Genomic DNA, 14329 nt, shown 5'->3' with positions numbered 1-14329 from the left:
TTCCCCCATGATGCTCCTGCCTCAGAGCCAGCTGACCATGGATGGATACTTCTCAGACTGTGAACTGACATGAACCTCTTCTCCTGTGACTTGCAGGTGTCCAGTATTTTGTCCAGCAATGAGACCTAGGAAGGGTCTAGAGTGGAAGATGGAGGCCAGGTAGAGTGATGTTAGTGAGGAGGTGATAATGCAGGTGTGACAGTATGGACTAGGAATGGAAAGGAGAGCTGCACACAGCCAAGATAACTTGCTGGGAAGTGGTTTTGGATTAAAATAGATAAGAAGTCCTTGTAAAAGTGTCTAACAATCAATTTATCACAGACAGAAGCTACATACTAGACTCAGGGGCAGGGTCTTAATCCCTGGAGGGGCTTCAGGGTCTCCATGGGTACCCAGAAACCATATGCAAATTATCTGCATATATGCTTCCCTGACCTAAAAGAAATTCCACTTCCAACTCTGAAATGGGCATGAGAAAAATGAATTAGGTAAGATTACAGTATTCTAGAAGTAGAGCATATTGTGATAGGAAGAAATTCCATTTATAAGCAAACATTGTACATCACATAATCTTGATTCTCCCTTCAGTGTCTGATTTGAGGTTAGCAGGCTCACATGTGGCCCAATATAACTTTCCAGGGCCAAGGCCAGACAAGGATGGGAGGATAAAAAGAAAGGTGTCCCTGTGTGTCTCCAGGGAGTCTTTTCTTGGGGTATGAGTTTATTGGTGATCTTGGCCAAGTCTCCTGCATATCATGACTTCTTTTGATGCAGAAAGACCAGAACTAGATATTGAAAGGAAGGTTTGGGAATTTTTTTGGTAGGGGGGTACTGGGAATTAAATGCAGGAATGGAGGGCCCTCACTCTGAGCTATATCCCCAGTGCCCTTATTTTTTTTATTTTGAGACAGGGTCTTGCTAAGTAATTAAATTGCCCAGTCTGGGGTCAAACTTGCAATCTGCTGCCTCAGCCTCTCAGAAGCATATACATATACATATATGTATATATATACATATATATAATTTTTTAAGACACTAGAATTCTTGGTAACAAGGAAGTGCCTACTGTCTAGAGATTCATTTTACTAGAGGTTGAAAATAACAGGTCTGAAATCCCAGTGAGGGATTCCAGAAAGCAAAGGACTATGCTTGTTCAGGAGCAAAGAGAGGAATAGGTTCCTTATCAGGTCTCTTGGGAATAAGAGTAGGATTGATTTTAGACACAGAGGATGAAGTTATGGCAAAGCCAAAATCACAAGATCAAGGCCAGACTGAGGAGTGGGCTGGGAAGGATCCTTGGGTTCTAAGAAAGGAGTGAGAGGGTCGGGGATTTAGCTCAGTGGTTTCGCCACCTGCTACGCAAGCACAAGGACCCGAGTTCGATCCCTGGTACAAGAAAAAAAAAAAGATTGACAAGAAAGGAGTAAGAGCAGTGCTCTGGCATCAGGGAGTGGTCCTGGATCAAAGCCAGCCTGCAGTTTCCTCTGACACGCCCTCATAAGCCAGGTGCAGCTACTTCCCTGCTGGCACCTGCAAGGCCAGGGCCAGCTGAGCCCACCCCACCCCACCCCAGCTGAAGCTTGGGAGGTGCTTCCTGCCTAGGGCAGCGTTGCCTCTGAGTCAAGTTCTCCTTGCTCTGCCCTCTTGCCAAGCCCAGCCAGCACAGCCAGTGCTGTGACCCCAGCTGCTTTGTCTCCTGACCCCAACACAGCTCAGGCCCTGAGGATACGTCTCGGCTTTTTTGGTCCCAGCTCAGCAGCAAGATCGAGAAACATGTCAGCCTCAAATGGCTCACATAGGACAGGGGCTAGGGGTCCCCGGAACAAAGGGAATTGGGTAAAGGTTAAGACTCTGGCAATGGTAGAAATTGACCCTTTGTTTCCCAGTACTGTCAATAGCCTGTTCAGTCAAACTCCAGGAAGTCTAAGGTGGAGGGGTGTATCAGGAGTACATATTCTGTCATTCACAACCCATGCGCAAAGTATAAGGGACAGTTGCACGATCTCTACAATGTTCTGAGAGCACCCTATCCCAAAATCTGATTTTCCTAGATGGTGTATGTTTTGAAGACAGAGTTATAACTAAAAAAAAAAAAAAGACTCTTCCCTTTCTCCTGCGCAGGGAGTCTGTGTTCAATCTGGGCAAGGGTTAACCAGAGAGGAGATTATATCAAGCTTGGGTTTAACTTTTACACAAGATGCTAGAGGGCATGTCTTAACTGTCACTCTGCATTGTGAATTTAGAGTTTGGGTGTGGAAGATCTGCCTCCCTTCTTTATAATCTACACAGGTGTGCAGAGAGGACTTCAAAGCTAGCTCTAGAAGGAGGTTGCTGAAAATTACCTCTGGGGAAAAAAGAAAGAAAGAAATCCCAGAGAACAGATCTCAGAGAAGCAAGCGAAACTCTCCTTAAACATTGCCTTTACATTAATTATTTCAAAATTCAACAGTCCTTGCTCAAGAATGGGGATTTTCCCATTCCACAGTATGAGTGCAAATCGGAAAACCTCTATTTTTTTCTGAAAATGATTCTAGTAGAAAATTTACCCAGGAACATTTGGCAGTGTATTTGGCTGTTGGGTAGAAGGATCCCTCTAGGTCTAGTACTCTATGCTTCTTGCTATTACACTAACCATCAACTGTAATTTCATAATGGAGAATGTAACATGCAGCCACATTAGCATTTGCTTCTCCTCTGTGAAAGCAATTGAATTAGTGAGGATAGCGTTCTTTCTCTATGAAATGACGGCACTGCCTAATGGACTAATGTGTAGTAGGGTATATTCTTGGAATTGTATTTTTCAACAACGTTATTGGGGTTGATTACTGCTACCATACAGAAAAAAAGAATTCCTCCTTCCAAATGTCAATACTTGAGTTTTATTAAAACCTGAGGGGGACTTATGCATTTAGCTTAAGGGATCTTTTACTTCTTGGGTTGTTTTGATGATTTGTGGCCAATGAATCATGAAAATGAAATCTTTAAACCCCAAGAAACTACCAAAAACCAGGCAAGGAATTTAGCATATTTCACAGTAATTATTCCTTCCCCACTCCAAATCTAAATGTTTATTTTCCTCAATTTGTTTGCTTTTTTCATTTACTGACATTTTGGGAATTGCCTGCTCCTCTGGGAGTCGGATAAGGGAGTATGGAAATGCCTGTTTCAGTCAGCCTCATTCTTCCACAGAGAGCAGGAGAGTCATTTTTCTCATTTCATAAAGGGTTCTCATTTTTTTCCCCTCAGAAAAGCTATTCCCACTAAACTGGCTCATAACTGTACTATGTAGTGCTTACAAAATTAGAACTTCTAGCTCAGCTATCTCGATAAAGTATGTACCAATTTCAGTCACTTATTTGTCCAGGCAACAATGACTTGTTTAACTATTTGTCATGTTACCTTCCAGCTTGCCAAGTAGCTGAGCTACAGATACCCTGTTAATTATTTCCCCCATCTCATTTTAGCAATTCTTACTTTTACTGGCTATTCTTAATTTCTTTATTTTGGAGGAATTATTTTATTAGTTTTGCAGAATCCCTCATGGCAAAGACTCATAAGTATTCTGTGTATCCTTTCTCCTACTAACAGAGCACAGTTCTAGTTTTAGCAAAGTACATTGCTTCACTGTCTTCCCCTTCCTCCCTAAATGTAATTTACATTCCCCAGTCTCTTTGGAGTTGGTTATGACCATATGACTAAGCCCTCACTAATGGAATGTGGCAGAAGTGATGAGTGATGGGCATAGCTTGTGTTCACATCCATGTAAGAACATAATTTACCTCCACTTACTTCCCTTCTTCCTCCCTATGGGCTTCTCCGGCACTTGGATGCAGCATTGGTGAGCCAGCTGTAACCATACAGACAATGCCCTAGAGGACAGAAAAGCTTTAAAAAAGAAACTGGATTCTGAATAAGCCACATACCTGCCCTGGACCACCTGCCCATCTTTGGACTGTTGGTGAGAATTGAAATATATTTCTTATTTGAAGAACTGTATATTTTTTTCTTTTGGCAGTACTGAGGATTGAACTCAGGGCCTCACACATGGTATGCAGGAACTCTACCATTGGGCTACACCCACTTCCCCAATTCTTTCAAGAATTTTTTTTTTTTTTTTTTTAACCAGGGATTGCAAACTGAGGACCTTGTGCTTGCAAGGCAGGGACAGTGCCACTGAGTTAAATTCCTGGCCCTAAGAACTTTTTTATTTTGAAAAATTGTCTTACTAAGTTGCTGGGGCTGGTCTTGAACTTGCATCCTCCTTCTTCCATCCCCCAAATAGCTGGAATCCCAGGCTTGTGCCACCAGGACCTGGATTAAACAATTGTAATTTTGAGTCTTTTTGTTACAGCAGCATAACTGACATTCAGCCCTGAAAAATACATTTTTTAAACAAAAGAGAGGGTGTTGCTACTGTACTCTATGCTAGTCAGATCTTGGAATGTGGTGTTCCTATCTTTAAGTCACATTTTAGGAGGTGTTAAGACAAAGCAGAGGATTTCAGAGGAAGGCAACAAGCATGGTGGGGAATTTGAAGTTGCAGATACTGGAAGAGAAAATTTGAGTAGGAACGCTATTTTCAAATGTCTGAAGTATTGGTGCTTGGGAGAATTATTCACCTTGTTCTGAGTGGTTTCAGTGGAACTCAATAGAAAAGCAGATTTTGCTTAGGATAAAGATCACTCCTGGACCTCAGGTCTGTGTAGACATTGAAAGGGCTGCTACAGAAGCCTTGATTTCCTTCCTGTGGAGATGCCTTAACAGAGCCTAAATAAAGTAACCATTTGTCTGGATTTCACAATGACTGTGCCATACCTGTGTATTTCATACATTGTCTCAAATTTTTAGGACATTAAAAATTATATGTTTTTATCTCCATTTGATAGAAAGGGAATCTAAGTCTCAGATGAGTTAAAACTGCCTAAGTCACTCGGTCACAGACCAAGTTATTGGCAGAGTTCATATTCTTTGTGCTGATCGCCATTAAAGTTGCTTTACAAAATGGCTTATAAATTTCCTCCCAATGACTTCTGTGTGTCCCCTTGGAAAACCATTCTTCCCAAATTTTTCTTGAATTCCAATCCAGAGAGTTCCTAAAAGTTAGTGTATTGAATGTCCTAAGTTTTATCCCAGTAGCTAATTTTCTCTAGGCTTTCTGTTCTGTATGGGAAATTGCCAGCTGCCACTGATCTGTTTTCTCTTCTTTCTTGACACACAATGAGAATACATGTTCCAGCCTCTCCTGAAGTGAAATGTAAGCAGAAATGATGGTGACCACTTCCAGACCTGGCCTGGAGAAACTCCCCATGCTCTGTCTTCTGCTGGCTGGATATTGGTGGGCGGAGTGACCTTGAAAGTTGGGTGTTGAAGGCAGTAGATCCTCTCCCTCAGCCTGAGTACCCGAACAATGTGTTGAACAGGAGCACACTGGTAACCTGGGACCACTTTGGACTGTGTGAGTGAGTGAGATATGCACTTTTATTATAATTTGAACCATTTTATTTTTTAGGGCCCATTGTACCAACAATTGGTTTATTGTAATAGTCCTTAAATCTCTTGCCACTTTATTACAAGAATTGTCCTGCTATGGATTACAGGATATGTGAAAGGTCACAACATTTGTCAATAACTCTACCAGGCTGAACTTTTCCCCAATTTTTAAAATTGCAGTGAAATACCTATAACATAAAAGTTAATTTACTCTCTTGATCATTTTTAAATACATTCAGCAATATTAAATATATCCACAATGTTATATATCCACCCCTATCCATCTCCATAATTCTGTTCATCTTGTAAAATTGAAACTATACCTATTAAACAATAATTTCCTATTTGTTCCTTGCCTCACCCTCTGGAAACCACCATTATTCTTTCTGTGTCTGATTTTGACTCTTTTAAGCCCTCATATAAGTGGACCTACTTATTTCACTTGGCATAATGTCCTCAAGATTCATCCATGTAATAGCATATAACACAATTCCTTTTTGAAGGCTGTATAATATTCCATTGTGTGTTTCTATGTCATCTTTTATTTATCCAGTCATCCATCAGTGGATGCCTGGCATATGGCTTGTATCTAGATGCCCCCCAAAGCCTCATCCACTCATAGGTGTGGCTTTTTAGAGCTGGCTGGATCTAGGGTGTGATACTGCATTAAGGGTGTGGTGCTGGGATTGATGCTGTCCCACCATGGGTGTGGGTGGCATCCCCCAAAGGGTAGTAGCCTGAATGGAATATAAAGGGACAGGAAGAAGGCAGGCTGCTGCTGCTTGCCATGGACTATTTCTCCTCTGTGCTGCCCCTCTGCCTTGGTGCCAGCCAACTGTGGACTGAAACCTCTACAAACTGAGCAAAGTGAATCTTTCATCCTTGAACTTTGGTGTTGAGTATTTTGTCTCTGTAATAAGAAAAGTAACTAAGCCACCTGGGTAGCTTCCATGTAAACAATGCTGCTATAAACATGGGTGTACAAATACCTCTTCAAGACTTTGTTTCCAATTCTCTTGGGTATATTCTGAGTATATGCTCAGATGTAGAATCACTGGATAATATGGTAATTCTATTTTTAATATATTTTTTGAGAAACCTAGGCTGAACTTTTTGCAACTGAAGATACTGGACCCTTTTGGCTAAAAAAGCAGAACTTTAATACAATTCAATCGAAAATAATAGAAGATAATCTGATTTCTTCCAAGTCTCCTTCTTTTGATCTTGCAAAACTGCCCAAATGCTAAAGTGAGATCTAGTAAACTTCTTTATATAACATCAGAGACGTTTTATAATGCATGCTCCCTGTGATAGAGGGGATGCCAAAAGTTTGTCCTATGGTGACCTATGGTTGAGTCCATTGATTTTTAAAAGTTATTTTAAATATCAGGAAACTTTTTTGGGGGAAAAATCAGATTTCAAGATTGTTTTACAATTTGAAAGATTTGGAACACTTATTTGAAACAAGATGGTACATGGGGAGTCCCCTTTAGACAGGTTGCACTTTCCTGGTTTTTCACAGAGCCACGGCTCCCTCCTTTGTCCCTAACCCTGACTCAGATGGCAAATGCTGCATATCCTCATGATACAGCTTTTTTGGTTCCATGCCCTACAGCCCATTTTTACTTGTGTCCCCTAGTACCACAGTAGTAAAATCAAAGGTTAACAAAGAACTGCTGTCTGGCCTTCTCCTAAGGGCTGGTTTGAAAGGAGTTAGAATTCTTTCAGAAGGACCAAACCTTTCTCAGGAGCTGGCAATAACAGCCAAGAAAAGTCTCCCTGTTATTATTGATCACTGGTCCTCCTTATGTGGGCATATACCTAGAATATCAAAATTTGCTTTTTCAATTTCCAACTTCCTTTCTGTACCACAAATATGGACATAAGAAAAAGATTTGTAAGTGATAAGGATAGAATTTGTTCTGTTACTAACTGAAAACCTGAAGAGCAATACTGGTTGGTTTGACTCTACCTGAGTATTCGGTGATTTCCTTCCTTGTTCTCAAGTCCCTGAGTATGTTGGCTGCCAGTTGTCTCCATCAGCCTCTTGAGCATTGTGCAGGCCCAGGTAACACACCCACCAGCAGAGCAGAGGGGAAACAGGTTCAGAGGACCCTTACATTTCCCACTCAGGGGCACCTCTTCAAGGGAGGTCCCAGCTCTGATCAATCCTGGGAGGAGCCTCGAACAGGTTTTCTTGTTCTCAAAGCTCCAGAATACTCCAAAGGTTGGTTTTCTGATAGCTGTGCATACAATTTTCATATGCAATGGTTTCTTATTTCCTAAAGTCTAAAAATGGTAAGGAGCACAAAATGGATCACTGATCTCCTGGAGAATTTTCTGAGCCCATGGTATTAATGAGGAGAGGGAGGTGAATGAGGTAAGAAAAATGAGATAAATATTTTAGCTGGTTTTGCCCAATGTGTGGTTTGTATACCATATGGGTCTATGGTAATTTGTAATAGTATACAGATATGCATCCAAAAGTGTTAACAGTGTGGTGTTTAATATGCATGACAATAAAGACAATAACAAAAATGTCTCCAATTTATGATACCATTATTATAAATGCTTAGGCTAAGTAAAGGAGCAGTTAGACTTTTAAAAGAGAAATATTTGGTTAAATAAGAATTAAATAGAGAATAAATTATACTTCCAATCAAGGTGGTATAGCAGGGACAAATTTACACTCCTGCTTGAGCAGCTGGGGGGAAATATGAGGTATTGGACACAAGGCAATGAAGGACAGGGATTCTTGATCCCTGCACTGTGCCCTTTCTCACCATGCAAGGTGTTGAAGTCAGAGCCTCCCACATGCTAAGTTGGTCTCTGCCACCAAACTATACCCCCAGCCCTTAAGGATCCCTGATGGATAAGAGATAAATGAGGAGAGCCCTCTGACCATCTGGAGAGAGTTTCCAGGCCATGCACAATGACTGTGAAGAGCTCAGTGAGAGTTTTCCTCAGTCACAGGGATGGATCTGGGAGTCCAAAGAAAAACCAAGATGGTAGAGTTCATGACGGAGAGCTAGAGAGATGAGAGGTGCACAGAGAGCATTCCAGAGAACTCTGGCTATATCCGGAGGTGCCTAATCAGTGCATGCATGGGAGGAAACCACCAAAGGCATGGGAAGATTACAGGAAAAAAATGCCTGGAAATTATATCTTTTTTCAACAAATGGTGCTGGAAAACCTTGCTGTTTATAAAAAAAAACATTGACCTAGATCTCATCCCTGAAACAAACATTAACTCAGAATGGACTGTAGACCTAAGTGTAAAAGACAAACTATGAAACTTCTAGAAGAAAATACAGCAGAAAATCTTTGTAACCCAAGTTAGGCAAAGATTTCTCAGATACAACACAAAAAGCACAACCTTTTAAAAAATGATGAATTGAGCTTTATCAAAATTAAAAATTTCTGCTTTTAGAAAGACATGGTCAAGAAAATGAAAAGACAAGTCATTTCTTGTCTCAGAGAAAATATTTGAAAATCTCATATCTGATAAATGATTGTGTCCAGAACATATAAAGAACCCTCAAAAACTCAAAAATAGGAAAACCAACTCAATAAAAATTGGGCAAAAGATGTAAACAGTTATGTTGCCAAGAAAAAGAAGATCTATGGATGGTAATTAAACTTGTGAAAAAATGCTCAATGTCATTAGTCATTAGGAAAATGCAAATTGAAACCATAAAGAGATACTGCTACACTATGTATTAGACTGGCCTAAATGAAAAAGAACAACTGTATTAAGTCTTGGTAAGTACACAAAGAAACTAGAACTCTCATACACTGCTGGTGGGAATAAACTGTAGTAAATCAACTTGCAAAACAGTTTGGTAATTTGTTAAAAAGTTAAATATGCACCTAGGCTAAGATTTGGCCTTACTATTACCAGATACACAAGAGAAATGAAAGCATATGTTCACACAAAGTTTGGTGTATTCATTCACCATAGCTTTGTGTACAACAGCCAAATAGAGAGGACAGAAATGGAAATTAACCTGATTTGACATTTACTTGTTGTTGCATGCAAGTATCAAATTATAATACTGTGCCTCATAAATAAGTAGAAATTTTGTTAATTTAAAAATAAAGAGCAACCCATTTGGGACCCCACCTGTCTCTCAGAAGCTATCCCTATTCTCCATTTGTATTCCCTATTCCTATTCCCCATTCCTATTTCCCACTCTTAGTCCCCAGTAAATTTTCCTACTCTTGAAAAGAAAATAAACGAAAAGAACATTATGCCATAGGGTCTGATAGAGGAAAACTGCTCACCTCATGGCAGCCAGGTAAGCAATAATTTAAAAAATCTTGTTTTTTGTTTTCTTAAACCCATAAAATCCATACAACTCATTCTTATAAGGGATGAGATCTTAGGTGGAAAACAAATATTTAGAGAAGTTTGGGGCTCTGAGTCCTGCTAATTTCGTCTCATTTTTGACCTTCTGGCCCCTTTAGCATCTCTTTCAGTAGATAATTCTTATTTGATCCAATTCAGAAATTCTAAAAACTTTTACGGAGTTGCAGTGAGAATAACTGAGGGCCGTGAATGAGAAATTTGGCCCCAACTGGTCCATTACAGCAGCGGGTTGAAGTGAAGGTTTGACCACGCTTTAGTCATCTGAGAAAAACTGGGTCCATTTGCAATAGAAAAAGCAGTTTCATTCTTTTTGTCAGATGAAGCTTGTAATTATGATACTGATAATCTCTTTCCCAGAAAGAGTAGAAGACAGCTACTATTTATCCAGCCCTTGTTCCTTTTCACTTTCCAAGAAAGAAGAGGTTTCAAATAATGGTTTGGTTTAATAACAGTGCGGTCAGTTCTGTCTCTTTCCCTTTAGACCTTGCATGTATCTCTCCCTTTCACCCTGAGCATGGCAATTGTATATGACCCCAAGAGAAGAGATGCTCTTTTTTATTTTTATATGAACAATAAAAGTAATTATAGTGTGCACTTACTAAGTGCCAGACTCTGTGATAATTCATTTTATGTATTAACTTGGCCAGGCCACTGGGCCTAGGTATGTGGTCAAACCACACTCTGCATGAGATGTGAGTTTGCATTAAAATCAGTGGGCTTGGGTAAAGCAAATTGATCTGTATAATGTTAGTGGACTTCATCCAATCAGTTGAAGGCCTCCACAGAACAAAAGGCTGACCTCCCCTGGGCAAGAGCTTTTTCTGCAGCAGAAGGCTTCTGGACTTTATCTGCATCTCTCACCTGATGGCTTTCTCTGTCTAGTTATGGATTCACCAGGCTTCCCATGATCATCTGGGTTGCCAATGACTTAAAATAAGTCTCTCTCTCATCTATCTACACGATATGTTTATATATATAATAATTAATTTATGTGTGTGTGTACATGTGCGCACGCATGTGCAACTATTAGTTCTGTCTCTCTGGAGAATCTTGACAGCCTATGATACTACCTAGAATCCATTCCTGTGAGGTCTCAAGAGGAATTATATTTCACAGGTTATGGAATGAAGCGATTAGTGACATGAAGTGATTAACCCAAGATCTTCCAGCTGTCAGGCTGCAGAACCCTGATGTGCCCTGCAGTTCAGGGACGGCACCACTTTGCTTTACTTCACTAGCCAATCTTCACGTCTTCTGGCCTCAGTAACACTCACCAGACCTCAGCACCCGCAGTCTGGAGTCTGACTTGGCCCCACACTCCTTCCTTTGGCCAAGGCTCCTGGAAGAATGGTCGGTGTCTGCCCCGGAGCCATAAACACCTGAGTTCTCTGGCAAACTCCAGCATCACTTCTTACTTGGTAAGCCTCACTTTCTTCATCTGCAGGGAGGGTAAGTCAATTTACCAGCTGTGGCCAGGATTATGCAGTGTCTGTCTCACTGCCTGCACACAGTGGGCACTGAAGCACCAATGTTCACCTCTTCCTATCATCCCGTAACTTGCATCAAACAGACCCCAGGACACTACAGTTGGATCTTGAACACTCTCAGCTCCACATAGGGTAAGTCCTTGCATATGTCACCTGTATTAGTTTCCTGGGGCTGCTGTAATAAATATCACAGATTAGGCGGCTTATACCACAGAAATTTCTTTCTCACTATTCTGTAGGCTTGAAGTCCAAGATGAAGGTGTCAGTGGGCTTGGTTTCTCCCGAGGCCTCTTTCCTCGTCTTGCAAGTAGTTGTTTTCGTGCTGTAACTTCACCTGCTTTGTCCATTGTGCATGTGCATCCCTGGTGTGCCTTTGTGGGTCCAAATTTTCTCTTCTTTTAGGGACACAAATTTCATTGGGTTAGGGCCCACTATAATGGCGCCATTTCAACTTAATCATGTCTTTAAAGACCCTACCTTCAAGTACAGTCACATTCCAAGGTACTAGTGATTAGGGCTTCAACTTACAAATTTTGGGGGACACAGTTCACCACATGATACCACTTTCCTCCCTAGGTGCCAAGGACATGCTGTACAGGAATCAGGTTGTATCTCTTCTTTCACACTGGTCACTACTGAGATTTAGGCACAAGACTTTTCTGTCTGGCTCTCCCTTTAAAGTTTCTGCCAATTTGGTACTTGTTCTTCAGACTTATGGTAAGAGACTAGCTAAACTGATCAGAAATTAAAGTGGTTCGTTCAAATCCTATAAACTCATCTATTGCTTATGAAAAATTGACTAGAGCTGGGCATGGTGGCTCATGTTAATCCAGTACTCTAGGAGGCTAAGGCAGGAAGATTATGAATTTGAGACTTGTTTGGGGAACTTAGCAATTTAGTGAGACCCTGTCTCAAAATAAAGAAAAAATTGGAAAGGGCTGGGGATATAGCTCAATGTGAAGGTTCTGAGTTCAATTCCCAGTACTAACAAAAGAAAGAAAAAATAAAGTTGACCAGAATGAGTGTCAGGCACTTTTGTAGAAATTGTTTCAGATTCATAGTCTATAAACTGCACACCCTCACCACCTCCACAAAACACACACACACAATCTACTAAGAAAAATAGTCTCAGGAGCCGGGAAGCATTTTGAAGATGCTCAAAGATTTCACTCAACAATTATGTAAGGAAAATGATATTACAATAGCCATCACGCTTGACTCCAGTGGGTCCTGTGTTCTTTGAATCGGCTCCTATTTGTCCCTGAGGACACTGCTTCCGCTCCTGTCATGGGCCCCATTAATTCTGTCCCTATGGCTTTGTGCCCTAGTATTTTGTTTGTTTGTTTGTTTTTAACCTGTGACTCCAAGGGTGAGAGAAAGGCCATGGTTGGACCAGTCAGTATCCAGAAGGGATCATCTCTACTGATCAGGGTTCTCAGACTAATGGACCTCATAGGCCACAAGCCTTCCTTCTGTGTCTCCTAGTTCTGGTTGCTTTTGGCTGATGTACCAGTACTGGGACAATCTGGGATGCATAGAGGAGGGCCTCAGGGTACAAACGGCGACTCATTCGAAGAGACTGTGAACAATTCCCTAGGAAAAGCATAGATGCAGTCAGGCACCGCACTCTTCTGCTCCTGTGGGGGGCTCTCAGAGGCCCATCCTACAGACTCACATCACATCAGCAAAGGGGCTGCCGGCTTGGCAAATCTCCAGAATAATCACAATCTGGCTTAGAGAACAAATGAAATTTCTCCAAGAATTAAATTTTGCAAAAATGCATAAAACACAGACTTCTGTCTTTACATCACTTAGCATCATTTCAGCTGGTGTGGCAATGCACACCTGTGACCTTGGCACTCCGGGAGGCTGAGGCAGGAGGACTGCAAATTCAAGCCCAGCTTGGGCAACTTAGATACTTAGTAAGAACTTGTCTCAAAGTTAAAAGGGCTGAGGGTGTAGCTCAGTGTGAAGCCCCTACATTCAGTCCCCAGTATTGCATAATAATAATAATTTCAAAGATGTATAAAACCAAATTAATGAAGAGAAAACCTATAGGAAAAAGAAATGCGGTCTGAGAAATTGTTTTCACAACGCTTTTTTTGTCATTTAAACATTTTAGAGAGTGTGAACTTCTACAACTGAACTTCAACAGAGAGCAAGAGAAATGGTAAATCAGTGGGAATCACACAACTTAATGTGAGTTTTCTAAAAGAGTCCAGGAACCCATTCTTTCTGCATTGGATTTCTGAAAGTCGGCAGGAAGGACTGGAGCTTGTAGCACGATGACTGATGCCTGCCATCAGGGTTGCAGCTCCCTCCCTCTCCCTCCAAGGCTTAGACAAATTTTACTGCATTTCATGAACTCTCAGTCATGTTCATGAAGTGAAGTCTTCAAATGGGGCACGATCATCACTTTAATAGCTACTCCAGGTAGGGCCGATGCGCGGGTGGTGGGACGGTGGCAGCAGTTTAATTACTTCACGGTAGGGATGTAAATCTCAGCGAGGGGCGCTCTGGGCATGGCAGGCTATTGTGTGCAGTAATGGCTAGGACCAAGCATGCTGCTCGGAACACTTTTATTCTCCACTCTGTACTTACAGTGGAGCCTGTCTTCTGAAATGCATTCATCAATATTGCCATCTGTAAGGCAAGATATATATATGCTTTAGAACATAAATACCTTTGGTTATGGGTAAAAATGTTTCCTGGAAACTTTTTTGCAGAGATGAAGAAGAAGAGGGATGTTCTTGCTTTCTTTGTCATTGCCTCTCTTATCTTCATCTTTCTTTCCTTATTGTTTATTTTTGCTCCCTTTCTCACTTTGTATGATTTTATGCCTCTTCACATTTTTCTTCTTTCTTTTTTTCTTTCTTCCTTCCTTCCTTCCTTCCTTCCTTCTTTCTTTCTTTCTTTCGACAGACTTTTGTTATGTAATCCAGAACTCACTGTGTAGCCCAATCTGGCCTTGAACTCATAGCAA

General features: G+C 41.1%; 1 non-coding gene across 1 annotated transcript in view; it reads left to right on the top strand.

Annotated features, from left to right (window-relative positions):
• The window catches only part of LOC101726257 (uncharacterized), a 42362-nt gene extending 28422 nt beyond the window's left edge, over positions 1 to 13940 (top strand). The window contains exons 2-3 of the transcript XR_015441337.1: positions 3834 to 3958; positions 5223 to 13940. This is a non-coding gene — a transcript (uncharacterized LOC101726257). The remainder of the gene's footprint in view (positions 1 to 3833; positions 3959 to 5222) is intronic.
• Positions 13941 to 14329: the final 389 nt, after the last annotated feature.

Source organism: Heterocephalus glaber, unplaced genomic scaffold (genome assembly GCF_053883595.1).
Source record: "Heterocephalus glaber isolate CG9 unplaced genomic scaffold, H.glaber_assembly_v1.0 deba00001509, whole genome shotgun sequence".
In the NCBI taxonomy this organism is placed as follows: domain Eukaryota; kingdom Metazoa; phylum Chordata; class Mammalia; order Rodentia; family Bathyergidae; genus Heterocephalus; species Heterocephalus glaber.
Note: the sequence above shows the minus strand (reverse complement) of the source record. Positions and strands in the feature narration are given on the sequence as shown.